Below are 13,939 nucleotides of genomic sequence, written 5' to 3' on the forward strand. Positions count from 1 at the left end.
TCTAGCTACAATTTGATGGAAAATATTTTCCTTGAATAAAAGTGTGTAATCCTCTGTGTATTTTGCTACACATTGTAACAATGCAAGAAAGACCCCTTACCAAACTCCCTGTGATGACCTAAGTGTGTTTTCAATGCATTTTATTATAGAAATGAGGAGCCACTTGCACTTCAGGCTCTTTGCAAAATCTTTTTAGCAATCTTCAAATTATTCTAGACTTTAATATGATATTTGTGCAAGGGGTGCACCATGCAAATTTTTTGAAACACTCTTTGACAAAACATTGTAATCAGAAACTTGAGCAGTCTCTTATATGATCACATGTCACCATACCTTTTGGATTTTTGTAAGAAAGTGGAACATTCCTAGATTTCTCAGACTACATAGGTGCAAAAAAGTTGGCAGCACCCCTCTCTACACAGTAGCAATAGGTAAATGTCTTGAAGACATTCTTTCAACACAGTTAAATCAGGAATACTCTTCACAGACTGAGTATTGAGCATCACTGTAGTAGGAGAGAGCACATTCAACAGCTTAATAAAAATGCTTGCGAAGTGGATCTTAACATTGGCCCTTACATACCCAGTTGTTAAGAGATGTTTTTGCCATTCTGGAGCCATCATTCTGTCCTTGCTCTTCTAAACTCTATGACCTGAGAGAAGACTGCAGTGTTTTATATTAGTTTCGTACTTTTAGATGGACAATATGCCTCATGTTTTTGCCTCTTGTCTTTCCACAAAAATCTCAGAAAGTGCAGGTCAAAACCTTCAGCAAACGCAGCTCCAACAAAATATAACCAACTGCTTTACTTTTCAGAGCTGAAAGAAAGCTCTCTCCTTCTGTTTTTTCTCATTGTGGGTAGCTCTTAATTTTTTTGCATGTGCAGTGACAGAAATGAGACTTAACTGAATTACTTTTAAAACCTTGCCCAATTACAGCATGGTTATTTATTTATTTATGATGGATGTGCAGGCTATATAGATGTCTCCAAGCCAAATAAGTCTTTCATGTAAATGTTGTAAGGTCAAGGAAATTATACGAATGATAAGTCTGTTTCCTTTTAGAAATCCTTCTACCTTGCTTAAATGACTATGGGCTGCTTTCAAAATTGGTTTTTCCTTTCCTTTATAAACACAACATCCTTCCATCCTTTCTGATGGTTAATTCACTATTATGCTTCTTTAGCACAAATGTGTATATATATATATATGGAAAAACATGCTAGATAGGAAAGCAAAACACCTTTTTGTCTAGGGTGCCACCTTCCAGTTAATATCAGTAAGTCATATTCTGTTGCTTATAAGTGAATCTTGCTCAACAACTTATCACCACCTCCAGTACAAACACTCACAGGTTGTATCTTCCTGCTGTGTCACAGGGAATAGCTAACACAGTGTAACAAGAGATCATTTCATTAGATTACCATGAAAGCATCACTGCTGCAAGGAACTTGAGCTGAACAGGGACACAATCACAGCGTTAAAACCTCGAAACAGTTTACCATTAAAGCCTTGTGTGACTGCTTGAGAAATGTCTTAGAGCAGCAGAAAAGCTGGCACCATTAGCTTTCATCCCTGCTGAGTTGGCAATAAAGTGCACACATAAGTAAAATGCATTAATTGGTATTAGTCAATCTAGTTAAAATGTTCATTCTCCAGGCATCTGAAGATTTCATTTCCATAAAATAGGATTTCTTTAAGTCTCATAATTTGATTTTGTCCAGCCCAAAATGATACTGACACAGTGGCAGCAAAAGCACAATTACACCCCAGCTTTATAAAGGTGCTCTCTATCTAAATAGACTGGGACCCACGTGCTCCCAGTCTCTCTCTCTCTCTCTCTCTCTCTCTCACACACACACACACACACACACACACAGAAAAAAAGCATCCCACAGGAAAAAAAAAAACAACTGTGGAAGAGGAAAAAGTGATGCGTTTTCCTATCATTTTCCTAATGCTATTTTTCCTTCCTTTCCCCTGTATTTTTCCTACTGTGCACTACTGATTACTGCACTTTTAAGATCAGAATGAACAATTAACTGCCTAATTATTCCAGTCACACCAAGCCACAATGAAATCTTTATTCAGTGTTTACAGCAATCTTTGGCAGAGACTGTCTTGCTGTTTTTAAACCAAGAAGAACTGCTCCCTTTGGCTCCCTTCAGCATCAGCTGCCTGGGTTTCAGAGCTGGATGCCAATAATCAGCCTCCTTTTTCTCTTCCAAAGTGGCTATTTTTTTTTTAAGGGTGAAAAGACCTATTCTCATCAACTCCCCATATATTCTGCCTGATTTATGTCCCAGCCACTGGGTCTCTTCCTTCCGTATCTTTTGCCATTTGTGTCCCCCCGCAGCCCCTCCGGCGGCGCCCGCCGAGCCCCGGAGCCCCCGGACACCCCCGGAGCCGCCGGGCACCCCGAACAGGGGGGCGCCTCTTCCTCGGGAGCCCCGAAGAGGGGGCGGGAGGCGGGATGGGGGGGGATAATTCCCATCTCCGGCTGCACGGCATCCACACGCATCCACACACGCACACTTTCTCCCACAGTCTTTTCTCGCTCTGCCGAAATCTCGGAGGAGGCTCCCCGCCCCGGGAAAGTTGGAGGGAGCCGCTCCACGCCCCGGGCGGCTCTTTCTGCCCGCTGTCCGTCTCTCCGAGCTGCTCCCCGCTCCCGATGCTCCGAGCCCCGCTCCGCCCTGCGCTGCCCGGCTCTGCCCGCTCCCGCCGCCGCGCCAGGGCACCTGCGGAGCGGGGCAAGCTTGTCCCAGCCAAACTCCAGAGCGACCCGGGCTGGGCTCGCTCCCTTCCCCACCGCCGCCTCCTCGCCCTCTGGCTGCGGCTGGACAGCCAAGGGGTCGGGGAAAGAAGAAAAAACCAAAAAAACAAAAAAACAAAACAGGAGGAACAACTAAGATGAAAAGAACACTAAAATCCTAAGGAGAAAAGAAAGAAAAAGTAAAGGAGAAGCGAGAAAGGGAAAAAAAAAAAAAAAGAAAAAAGGAAAGGGGAAAAATAAGAAAGAAATAAAGGGAACAAAAATAAAGAAAATGAGAAAAGGAAAAGGAGAGGGAGAAAGAGGGGGAAAAGGAAAAAAGCAGAAGAAAAGTCCGCGAAGGAGAGGTCGGGTTACCTTGCAGTGTGGAGGAGCTCCCGACTCCCTTCCCGGCGACGGGACTCCCCTGCTGGGCCGGGCGCGCCCCTCACATCCCGCGCCCCGCTCCCGCCGCGGAGGGAGCAGCCGCTCGCTGCCGTCCCCGGTGCCGAGAGCCGCTCGGGCTGGGGGGGCTGCGCGGCCGCGGGCGGAGGAGGAGGAGGAGAACGAGGAGGAGGAGGAGGAGGAAGGAGCCCCGCGGCCGCCCCGCTCCGCAGAGCTGCCCGCGGGCAGTGGCCGCCGCTGGCCCCGGCTCGGCTGCCCGTGGGTGTCGCGGCGGGTCCGACGCTGCCGCGGGGACCTGCGGGAGGCGACTGGTGCCGGAGCTGCGCCCTCCTGCGCCGCCCCCCGCCCTCCTTCCCGGGAAACCCCCGCCCCAGCTGCGGCCCCCGGGCTCCGCGCAGCCCCCGGCTATGGGAGAGAACGCCGGGTGTCCCCTCCGCAGCGCTGGCTACATCTCGGGAGGATGCCAAAAACGCACCACATTGGCTGCTGAGGTAGACCAAAAGTCACACCGGAGAGGGGAAGCGGTCCTTTATTTAACTAAAAGGGTACGGAGATGAAAGCTGAATTTCTTTGGAAGGCTCGATTTTAGTTAATAAACACGCTGAGACTAATGTCAGAGCTACTTTTATGAGGGCAAACAGTAGAGTTTCCTGGAGGGTTTGTGTAAGACTTTGGAAAAACAACCAAATAATAAAGGGGTTTTAAGTCCACCTTTAAAGATCATTTTAGTGTTCATAAAAGCTGCCAGGCTTGCTGAAATACTCCCCATCCACAGAACAACCACTGCAAAGGCAGGGGCAGGACAAGGCATCCTTTCTGCCAACTAGTTCGTCTCGATCTTGACCTGAAGAAGACAGGAGGGCAGGTATTCCTTATCCACCATTCCTGTGCTAGCCTTCATCTTTCTGCACAGAATGGGAAGGCAGCAAACTTGCACCAACTTTGATGATGTGTATGTATGAAAAAGAGAGGGAAACTTGTCCACTTGGGTATGAGGAGGTTATTACCTCTCTAATAGCTCCCTGTAGCAATAACTCCTTGTTGCTGCCAGCACACAGCCCATTCCCTGTCTCAGTTAAATTGGTAAATCTCAAGCAACTCCACTAAGGAGAGCTGTGCCCCATCAGTCTATGGCCAAACCGGTGAGTGGCAGTAGGAGACTCTAAATCTCATTATCGATTACCTGGGACGCTGCCAGTCCCTCAACAATTAGATCTTGAGATGAGGATTCAGATTATACAGTCAAGATTTGTTTTGGGTGGGTTTTTTTGTTTTCTTTTTTTCTCTCCAGATTTGCACTAATGATTATTTGCAGAACTAAGGTCTCACTGGCTAGTTTTCTGGCCCTGCATTTTTCATATTGATCGTAACATAGTCATTTCAGCATTACAGAAGAAAAAATGGCAGTCAGATCTCTGGAGAGAAGTTGCTGGAAGTTTGAATGCTGGCAAAGTGCCCAAAAACAAATGATGAATTACAGCTATGATAAATGAATACTTGGGTGTGTTGGGAAGCCATACAATGTTCTCCCAGTTTCCTTTATTTAATGTTCATCTTTGAGCTCATCCTCAGGCTGAGGGAACATTTTTAATGCAGCAGTTGGAGGAGGCAGGAATGGCCTTTGTCAGCATTACTGGTCAGCCACAGAGTCTCGACACACTTCTGACAAAAATAAGGCAAAAAAGACCACTTTTCCCTAGTACTAGGACAGAATACTTGTAATAACATCTGGAAAAGTATCAGAACCCCATTACTACTTTGAGTATAATTGCAAGAGCAATGACCTCTTGCTAGAACTGACCTGGTTACTGAATCAATGCACTTACTTCTTGTATTTGCACACATCCCCATTCCTCTGCTTCAACATACTTGGAATAAGTCTGACTGCAATCTTAAAGGCTAATAGATGCCACTTGAAAAGTTTGCATTTCAGTCTGTTTGCATTCATAGTCTGTGAGTTTTTCTTCCCTGAGTTGGACTGCAGTAAGGGGAAAAAGTCAGAATAAAATACATGTGATAGCTTTAACAGAATGGCGACTCTAATGGATGTCCTTAGATTATTGCATGTACTGCAGTTCCATGAAAATAAAATGCAGTACTGTCTATTGTTTAAGTTTGTAATTTAGGGTTAATATATAGTACATAAGGCAGCACTCCTATGTGACACAGAAAACACAGGAGAATTCTATGATACACAGAGTAAGCACTAGAACAAATCCATGCATTTAATAAATTAACTTCTCAGTTTCACATACACAGCCAAATGGGTTATCCAAACATTGTGTTTACTAAAGCAGATGTGGCTGCACACTTTAAATTCTGTCTCATGTGTTGTCTTCTTTCACAGGGACATGATTCAGTAACGTGCCTTTGACTTATCTTTTCTGAGACCTATGCTACACAGTAAAATAGGAGGAACTTACATTTTTACTGTCTCATGCTTCCCTCCCAGTACACAGCTGAATCACGCAATCTGAAGAGTGCTTTCCTATGCCTCTGAAACTGGAGTTGAGAGATTGTGGCAAAGAATATGTTCATCAACTCACCTGTCGCAGCATCTCATGTTTTCAACCACCAGGCTTTTTCAGGGAAAATGAGAGAAGGTTTCAAACATTCACATGCGAAATGCACGTGCAGAACGGGTGGATGAAGAAGTGTCTCACCTCCTTCCCCAAAAACATGAAATAAAATTACAATTTTAAATGAAAAAAAAAGGAATCGAACTATTAAACCTTACATGAACAATAAAAATCAATTGTTGAATCTAGACCATTTATTAAGCACAGTTGTGATTAAGTGTCCTTACATGAAAGAAGTGAATCTTTCATCTCCAATACTCCCTGCCACCATACTATACATAATTCTAAAGCCATACAGAATAAAAAAAATACTAGAAAATGCAGCATGCTGAGTTGTTTTAAAATTTAGAGGCTTTCTGAGAGATGAAAGAGGCATTTTGCTATCACTGCTTGAACAAGAAAATTTTGTATGCTGCAAGGTATTTACACTGTTCTCCTACAAGGAAGACTTTGAAGATGAAGCATTATATATGGATATTGCTTATGTGTTCATATAGCTTTCTGTCAAGCAGGACTGAAACAAGACATGAGTTGCAACTTACCTAAATGACAGAGGTGAAGGAGCAAGAGAGGAGAAAGCAGGAAAACAACTATTTTCCACTTTTATGTCATTGCATGTCATACAACAGCTTTTATGTTTCTCTCTTATACCCCTGCCTCACTTTATCCAGCTTGGTTCATTATTCTTCTGACAAGAAAAGAGGGTTTGGATTTTGCAGGTGTGGACTGTGTGTGGTGTCACTTTAGAGGTGGCTAACAAGAAACACTCTTTACAAATACTAGAACGGTATATTTGCACCAAGAGATGTCAGAGAAATTGATACGATGGAATTTTTGTAGCACTTCTGTGACTTTTTAGAATAGTGGGTGTTTATTTCACCATTGACTTGCTTTTGTAGTTGATCACGACCTAAACTGTAATGGTTTGTATTGTGCAATAAATCACAGCTTTTTAAAATACAACAATTGTTAAGGGCACTATAGAATCTATTTGAGAAGGCAAAAAGAGTGAATATTAACTAAAAAAAATTCCATATGCCAAACAGTAAAATGAATCCACGACCCAAAAGCAGTAAGTTTCCAAAGCAATAAAACAATATTGCACATTGCTGAAGAAGTGACATAGCAAGACAATGCATCTATAACAAGAATGGTGAAAGGAATATGTGCGGTCATAAAGTCACATCCATCTCTGTAAAATGTTACTAAACCAGTAATAGGAATAGCTTTCAAGTTGTCATGTCCACAGGGAAGAATATCAGCTGTACTTGCAGCCAAGAAAGGCCAAGCTGTTACGTGCTGCAATGGTGAAACTCCTGACTGCTGTACAGTCTGTTCAAAAAGCATGTATGCACATAAAAATCCAGTGGAGAAATTAATAAGACTGCAGTACAGGACACAAAGACAGTATATGGCTGAACCTGTTGTGCCACATGTGTACAGATGTACCCCAGAACCTCTCATCCAGCAGACTCCAAGACATGACTTTCCCCATTACAGGCTTTTCTTTTGGCCTTCACTCTCCTTTTCTTCCAAGGAATCAGTGATGTGTCTCTCAGGCCTCACCTCCCCTTGGGAGTAAGGCCTGATTTTAATTCTTCTCAAGGGGTTATCTGAGCTTACCACTGTCAAAAAATCTTTGTAATGTTTTCCTCCCTCAGAAAAGAGGGATCTCCTCCCTCTTTGCTCTGCCTTTTTTTTTTTTTTGTTTTGCCTTACTCAGTCACTTAATATAGTGGTTTATCTCCTCTGTTGCTTATGTAGGGTGGGGAAGACAAATATGACACAGCTTTCTTCTTAGTCACCTTTTCTTCTATATCAATTAAAGAAAACCTTATTTAAATCTGGTGGCCATCTGGAAATACAGCCTTGTTTTGGGCTATCTCCTGCTCTTTAAACTAAAGTCTTTGTCTCTGCCACCTCTCCTTAAACTTAATTATCAGTTTATCATATTAGTCTTGTTTTAGTCTGTTGTTTATTGGAAGGTCTGTAGGATTCAGCTTCTCCTTTCTCAATGGCTGTTCATAAGTAAGAGATTAAATTAGAATATGGATGTCTATTTCTGCTAAAAAGACCATGAGCATGGTTTGCTCCATCAGTGTCTTCAGCAAAGTAATTTGTGGTCTGGAGTCACTGAGGAAAATACTCTCTTTTTCTCCTGCTGAGAGAGGCATTAGCTTTTCCTTCACACAAGTCTTTAAAACTCCACAGCAGTGGCAGGGAATCCCAAGAGTAGGAGTCAGCTTTACAGCTCTGGGCTTTATTAATATAGTTTGAAACCTGATTTGTTTCAAGACAGCAGCAAGAAAGTTTACTGAGTCCTATTCACATCTCAAAATGTCACCTCAGATGGAGGGCACCAGGGGACTCGCATGGCTGAAAGACTCAGAGGGAGCTGCCAAGGAACTGCCATGTCATCTTGGCCTCAGCCTGGCCTCTCCCTGACTGTACCCATTTCATTTTGCTTATTTTTATCAGGGCATGTGGAATTTCCAAGTGAAAACAAAGGAAAAATACACACAACTGTATTATTACAACTCTACCTACTCTTAACAATTTTTCTCCCACAATGTTTCTAATGGAGTGCTGATGAGCAGATTTTCTGCTCTTCCAGGCATTTACTAAACCAATTCTGAATATCTCTAACTGCACCACTTAGGTAAAAGAAGTGAATTATTTGTTGTGGTCCCTGTACCACAGGATATGAAGTGTGTACTATGGACAAATCACAGGTAGGATTCTGGTTGGTAAACAAGCAATTGTCAAATTGCCTTTGTCTGCAGACAACTACAGACAACTGTAGGTAATCAAGGATTGTCTTCTTGCCATGCATGATGACAGGGGCTAATAGAAAAGAAATAAAGTGAAGAAGGAAAAACACTTCAGATGTCTCTATATGAATAGAAAAAGGAACAGGCTTCTATTGTCAGAACTTAAGTCAGTGACGTCTGTGCTTGGGCTGCTTTTCCTGCTTGCACTGAATGTGACAATACAAAATGCAGCATAACTCTGATTGCCCAGCACTGTTCACGTTCTCTCTATGGGAACTGAGCAGGGATTTTTCTTTGAATATATCATTTACAGCTTGCTACAGCAATTCTGCAAAGTCAATACATATCCTTAGCACAAAGCAGAGAATGAAGGGCATTATGGAGAAGGAGAGAAAGATACTACATTGACAGAGAAAGATGAATTCCACTGCACAAGCACATTACAGGTTCCATTCAGTGGAATAAAATTACTCTTTTTTTCAAACAGAAAGTATTTTTCAAAATATATTTAATATGGTTATATTTAAAAAGATCTTGTGTGCAGCTTATATGTCACTACTGACAAACTCTCTGGCACTGAATTATCATATGATTATCTATTGTGCAAAGAAGATCTATTTATTGATTCAAGTCAGATGTATTTGTGAGGCAAGGTTTGTAGACGCAAGTAATATTTTTTATTAGACCAACTGATTAGAATGAAAAGATGGATCAGAAACACAAGAGTAAAAGCAGAGTAAAAAAGAGTCTGGTTTTTTTTTCCCTAGGTGCTCAAACTGGCTACATAAAAGATGTTATTTCTCTGGGCAAACTTAGCTGCTGTTACAATCTTAGATCACCATGACTGTTACAATGCCGTTGCTTATGTAATTATAAAATACCTGTCCAAGAACCTGGTTCCTCCTCTGCATAATTAATAGCATCTGACTTGTTTTCACTACTGTATTGGGTATACATTTAAACAAAATCTTCTCTTCAACACCTGAAACAATCAAATTGGAGCCCACAAGTGTTGAGGAAGGGTACGGAAAGCAATTTTCAGCCACAGGGTGGCTGTGCTAGAAGTCTGCTAGAAAGCAGACAACCCTTGGGCCTGCAGAAGGTGCTGCATTGAGCTTCAGAAATGCACCACAGCTAATCAGTTTTCTCTGGAAAGGGAACAGAGCATGGGAGATTGCTGGGGGACAAAAATGGGTGTGCTGGACGTCTTTGCAGAAATGCCTCTGGGTGTTTTGAAGAACAGTCCCTGACCTCCTGCAAGCAGTGTGGTGGGAAAAATGCCGAGCTGTCAACTATGTCAATTAAGAGAAGTTTTAGTCTCATCTCACCCCTTCACAATGCCCACTGACAGGTGAAAATTGAACACATCCCTAACTCTAGAGGAGAGGAATCTATTTCAGAGTGTGCTGCAGGCATGATCTAGACAAATTGCACCTATATTTTATTAAAACCCATCACAATACAACATAACAAGGCTTTTCAATTACCTCAACAAGCTCCCAATACAACTTTATCATTTCAATTTTTCATCAGTTTTCTCCAGCTCGGCATTTCTTCTATATATCACCGTAAATCTCATCAGTTCCAGCCCAGTTTAGGCTAATAAATTTCAGTTACCAGCTCAAGCCTAATGAAAAGGGGAAGTTTCCAGTGAAGAAAGACGAAGGCAGGGGTGGCTGCCTCGGGGTTTGAGCTCACCCCTCTGGGCAGGGCAGTGGATGGGTTCATCCATCCCCATCACCCCAGGGATGGTCAGGGCACAGGGAGAGGCAGAATGTTGCAGTCAGCAGAGCTTCAGGGTTGGGCTATCCCCAGGAACAGACCAGTTTGTCCCCCTAAAACCAAATTTTACGCAATGGTTTGAAACACACCGTGCCAGAGCACGGTCTTAGCTGGCACATGTAGAGCCCAAACACAGACCAGAGCTGTGATTCAGGACTGGGGCAACACATCTCACCACAGTAACTTGTATGTTCTTGTGGCATGCTATTCCTGTCTTCAAGGAGGAGGACAAGTCAAGCAGGAAAATACTAATTTGTGTATTATTTGGAAATGCACTGGGATTACAACAGACAGGGCGAGGAAAAACAAATTTTGTACCATAATTATGTTTTCTTCTAAAAGACACTGGTAAAGCTTAAAGTTTTCAAAGATTTTATGCACACACAGAAAAGGCAAACAAGCTAAAATAAGACTGCAAACCAGCAGACCTATATGTTTATTAATTCAGACTAAAATTTGCCATCTGCAACTGAACATTTTACTAAATAAATCTCACAAACTAAAAATTATTTTAGCTAAGAATCTTCACGGCACTGCTTTTTATGTTCTGATACTGAAATAGCTCCACTGTAAATTAATATTTACAATAAAAGTATGCTCATAAAAGTTCCAAAGCATTTTCTAGTGACAGTCTGTTCAACTATTTAGTGATTCAAAAGCAAACTTGCCAAGAAAAGCTCCGTATCAGTGCAGTACATAAAATATAGAAATATATGAAAAATGACAAAGGCAATATGTTACTTTTGAGGTGACTCTAACTTGATTGTTAAGCTGGTTGGAATAGCTTTTCATAAATGAAATATGTTCTCAGTTTTCCTAGAATAGATAGAATAAGAGCAAAGTCAACAAAATGCCTCATCTTTATTTTCCTTTGAAGACATTATTTTCTCTGGAATATGGTAAAAATCTGCTCTCAGTGCACGTTAGCTAATTCTGAGGCACATGTTAACAAGCAGACACACAAGGGGCTAATTTACATGCTTAAAGGCAACTGAAACTTTGTTTTGCATATGTAAATACACCTGCCCAGGGTAAGAAGTGGGCTTGCCAGTTGTACCTGTGTGCGAGCTGGATTTACAGCATTGAAAAAGCAGAGTCTGGTCTGCTACTACTGTCACTGTAGCTGTCATCACAGCACAATTCAGGCAGAAAACCTCAAGACACCTATCAGACCAAATCCTGAGGACCTTACTCAAGCAAAAAATCTTGTTGATGTCAACAAACATTTTCCCCAAAGAACCTGTGCACAATTGAGCCTTTTTTTGTACATGCATATTTTAGTATCATTGAATATCTGCACGGAAAACAAAATAGGCTTGTTCTTTAAGTCAGAGATCAAGACATCAGGGAATGAAAACTAAAAACCACCCTCCTTTAAATCCAGAAAGGATTAAAACCAGTCCGTTTTATAATTTTAGAATATGTTAGAAGGCTCTGAGTTTTCCAGATGAGAAAAGAGGATGTTTGAAGAGTGAGTGTCTTTAAAGGCAAGTCACAATGGTCAGACAAAGGAGTATTGACCACTCAGAACTTTCTTTCCTCTGAAGTAATATTTTTAATATGAGAAGCATGCATTTTATATCCAAAGGGCTCAAAATAGTAACTGTTGGTCAATAAATCTGCACCTTGAGTGCATTTTTAGGACTCTGCCAAGACCAGTGGATGTTCTGTCAAAGACATTATGCCCTTAGGCCATAATTCTAGCTCTGGTCTATTTGCTGGAGACAACAGCTTCACTTTACATATCTGGCTACCTCACTATCAGTGACCCCAAATTTAGGGTTTTAAGGTAAGCAAACCACAATAAAATGACAATGGCACAGAGGGTTTCACCCTTGATAGCCTCTTTGGGTCCAAGAGCTGAAGAGAAGATCCCAGTCACCTTCTGCAGAGGAAAGGTACCTGCTAGAGAAAAATCTAAGAGAAGCAAAGAGAACATTTTCAGGAAGCACCTAACTGGTTGTCATAGTCAGAGGCCAGCTGAAAAATCATAAAAATGAAAGAGTTTCTAGAGAGCTCAACCTGCTTTCAAATTCAGCAGACATTTTTAGCAACACTATAGAGAAGACGGGTCTGGACATTTTCAAATGGTTTCAGAAATGCAGAAACAGTCCCCAGTCCAAAACAGCAAGGCACATTTGAAGGTAGGATTTGTGCTTGCTGGAAAATTAAAGACCTTCAGGAAAGAAAATTAAAAGAAAAAAGCATAAAAAAAATTCCCAATGACTTTTAAATGAAATAAGGCATTTATTTTTAACGTATCTGTAGAAGAGATATCACTCTAATAAACTCTATCAGCTATTAATTTATCATAATGTAAATGGTTTAATTAATGTTTAATGATAGAGCACTTTCCACAGGAACTCATCTCCAAGTACACTTCTTTAGAAGAGGGATATGATACTCTGATAAATACATTTATGGGAGATGGGGCAAATATGTGGTTCATGTAAACCCTTTTAGCTCCAACAAAATCAAGAAAGTGATGTTGATTTCCTCAGGTTTACTATCTGCAAATGATATTACAAATAACATATTACCTTAGTGGTTATCTCATACATCTGTGCATATATATCTTGGTAGCTAGTTTTGTTTTTCGACAGTATAAACTAACTTTGCAGAATCACTGAACTACATTTCTTGAGATAAGTACTTTTAAACTACAGTTTTTGCAGTCCTACCACAAATGCTTTTTACTCTGAAGGCAAACCTCAGTAGTCTACTTGCTCAGTTAGATAGCACCAACCACAACAGATAAAATGGAAATACAGTAAGTAAATGCAGAGTACTCAATAATGTTACCTAATAAGATAACTTTGTAAAGTAATCCCAAAACTCCAGCTGCTAAACTGCCTGTTGACATGGTAAAAACAAATTCAAAATTATTCAAAATGCTCTGACCAATATATATCTCCTCCAGTTGTACAGCATTGTAATCACTATGTGTATCACAGAAAGTAAATTAAGGATCTGAGTAGCATTTACAGCTTTTCTTGCTCGATTTAGTATTTTTCCTTCTTTCAGATGATCTTCCAAGCGTCTTTCTTCCACACAATAGGGAAACAGAGCAAAAGACATTTCATTTCCAAAGCTCTCCAAATTGTGGAGTTTCAGATACAATTTTCCAAGTGCTCTGGAGGCTGTGTCAGTCACAGGGCTATTCTTGGTATAGCCACTGGCAATCCAAGAGCAAAGCAGAATGAATTCTGGAGCAAGAAGATGACCAAGTCAAATTCTAACTAGGTGGAATAGTCTGTAGGAAAGAATTAATAAATCAAACTATCAGAGTGCTTGGCCCAGAAGTGTCTGGCAAGTGGAGAGATACAACTTAATGTAGGTGATAAAATTTTATTTTCTTGATCTACACCTTTAAATATCAGGAGTTTCTGATTTTTCGTGCTGCTCTCTTTCACATGTTAGCTTTTGAAAATGGAGGGATATTGTTTTCAGCTATAGCAAATTTGCTGCTCCTACAGCTTTAGCTGAAACCCTACCTATATTGCTTTATTGAAATTAAACAAAACACTGAGGTTCAACTTCAGCATAACTGTTTTCTGAATCAGTTACCTACATGCAAATTTATAATTTGCTTTCAATTTCTTCACTGGTTCCATCACATGGTACATGTACTCCAGGCAATTTAAGCTAACT

At 41.1% G+C, this 13,939-nt stretch overlaps 1 protein-coding gene across 1 annotated transcript in view; it reads right to left on the reverse strand.

Annotated features, from left to right (window-relative positions):
- The window catches only part of CDH20 (cadherin 20), a 118,412-nt gene extending 115,099 nt beyond the window's left edge, over positions 1–3,313 (reverse strand). Inside the window, exon 1 of the mRNA XM_058031460.1 lies at positions 3,130–3,313. The gene's annotated coding sequence lies outside the window, so the exon portion shown is untranslated. The remainder of the gene's footprint in view (positions 1–3,129) is intronic.
- Between the last annotated feature and the right edge of the window lie 10,626 nt (positions 3,314–13,939).

The sequence above is a fragment of the Melospiza georgiana genome, chromosome 1, assembly GCF_028018845.1.
Source record: "Melospiza georgiana isolate bMelGeo1 chromosome 1, bMelGeo1.pri, whole genome shotgun sequence".
Lineage (NCBI taxonomy): Eukaryota > Metazoa > Chordata > Aves > Passeriformes > Passerellidae > Melospiza > Melospiza georgiana.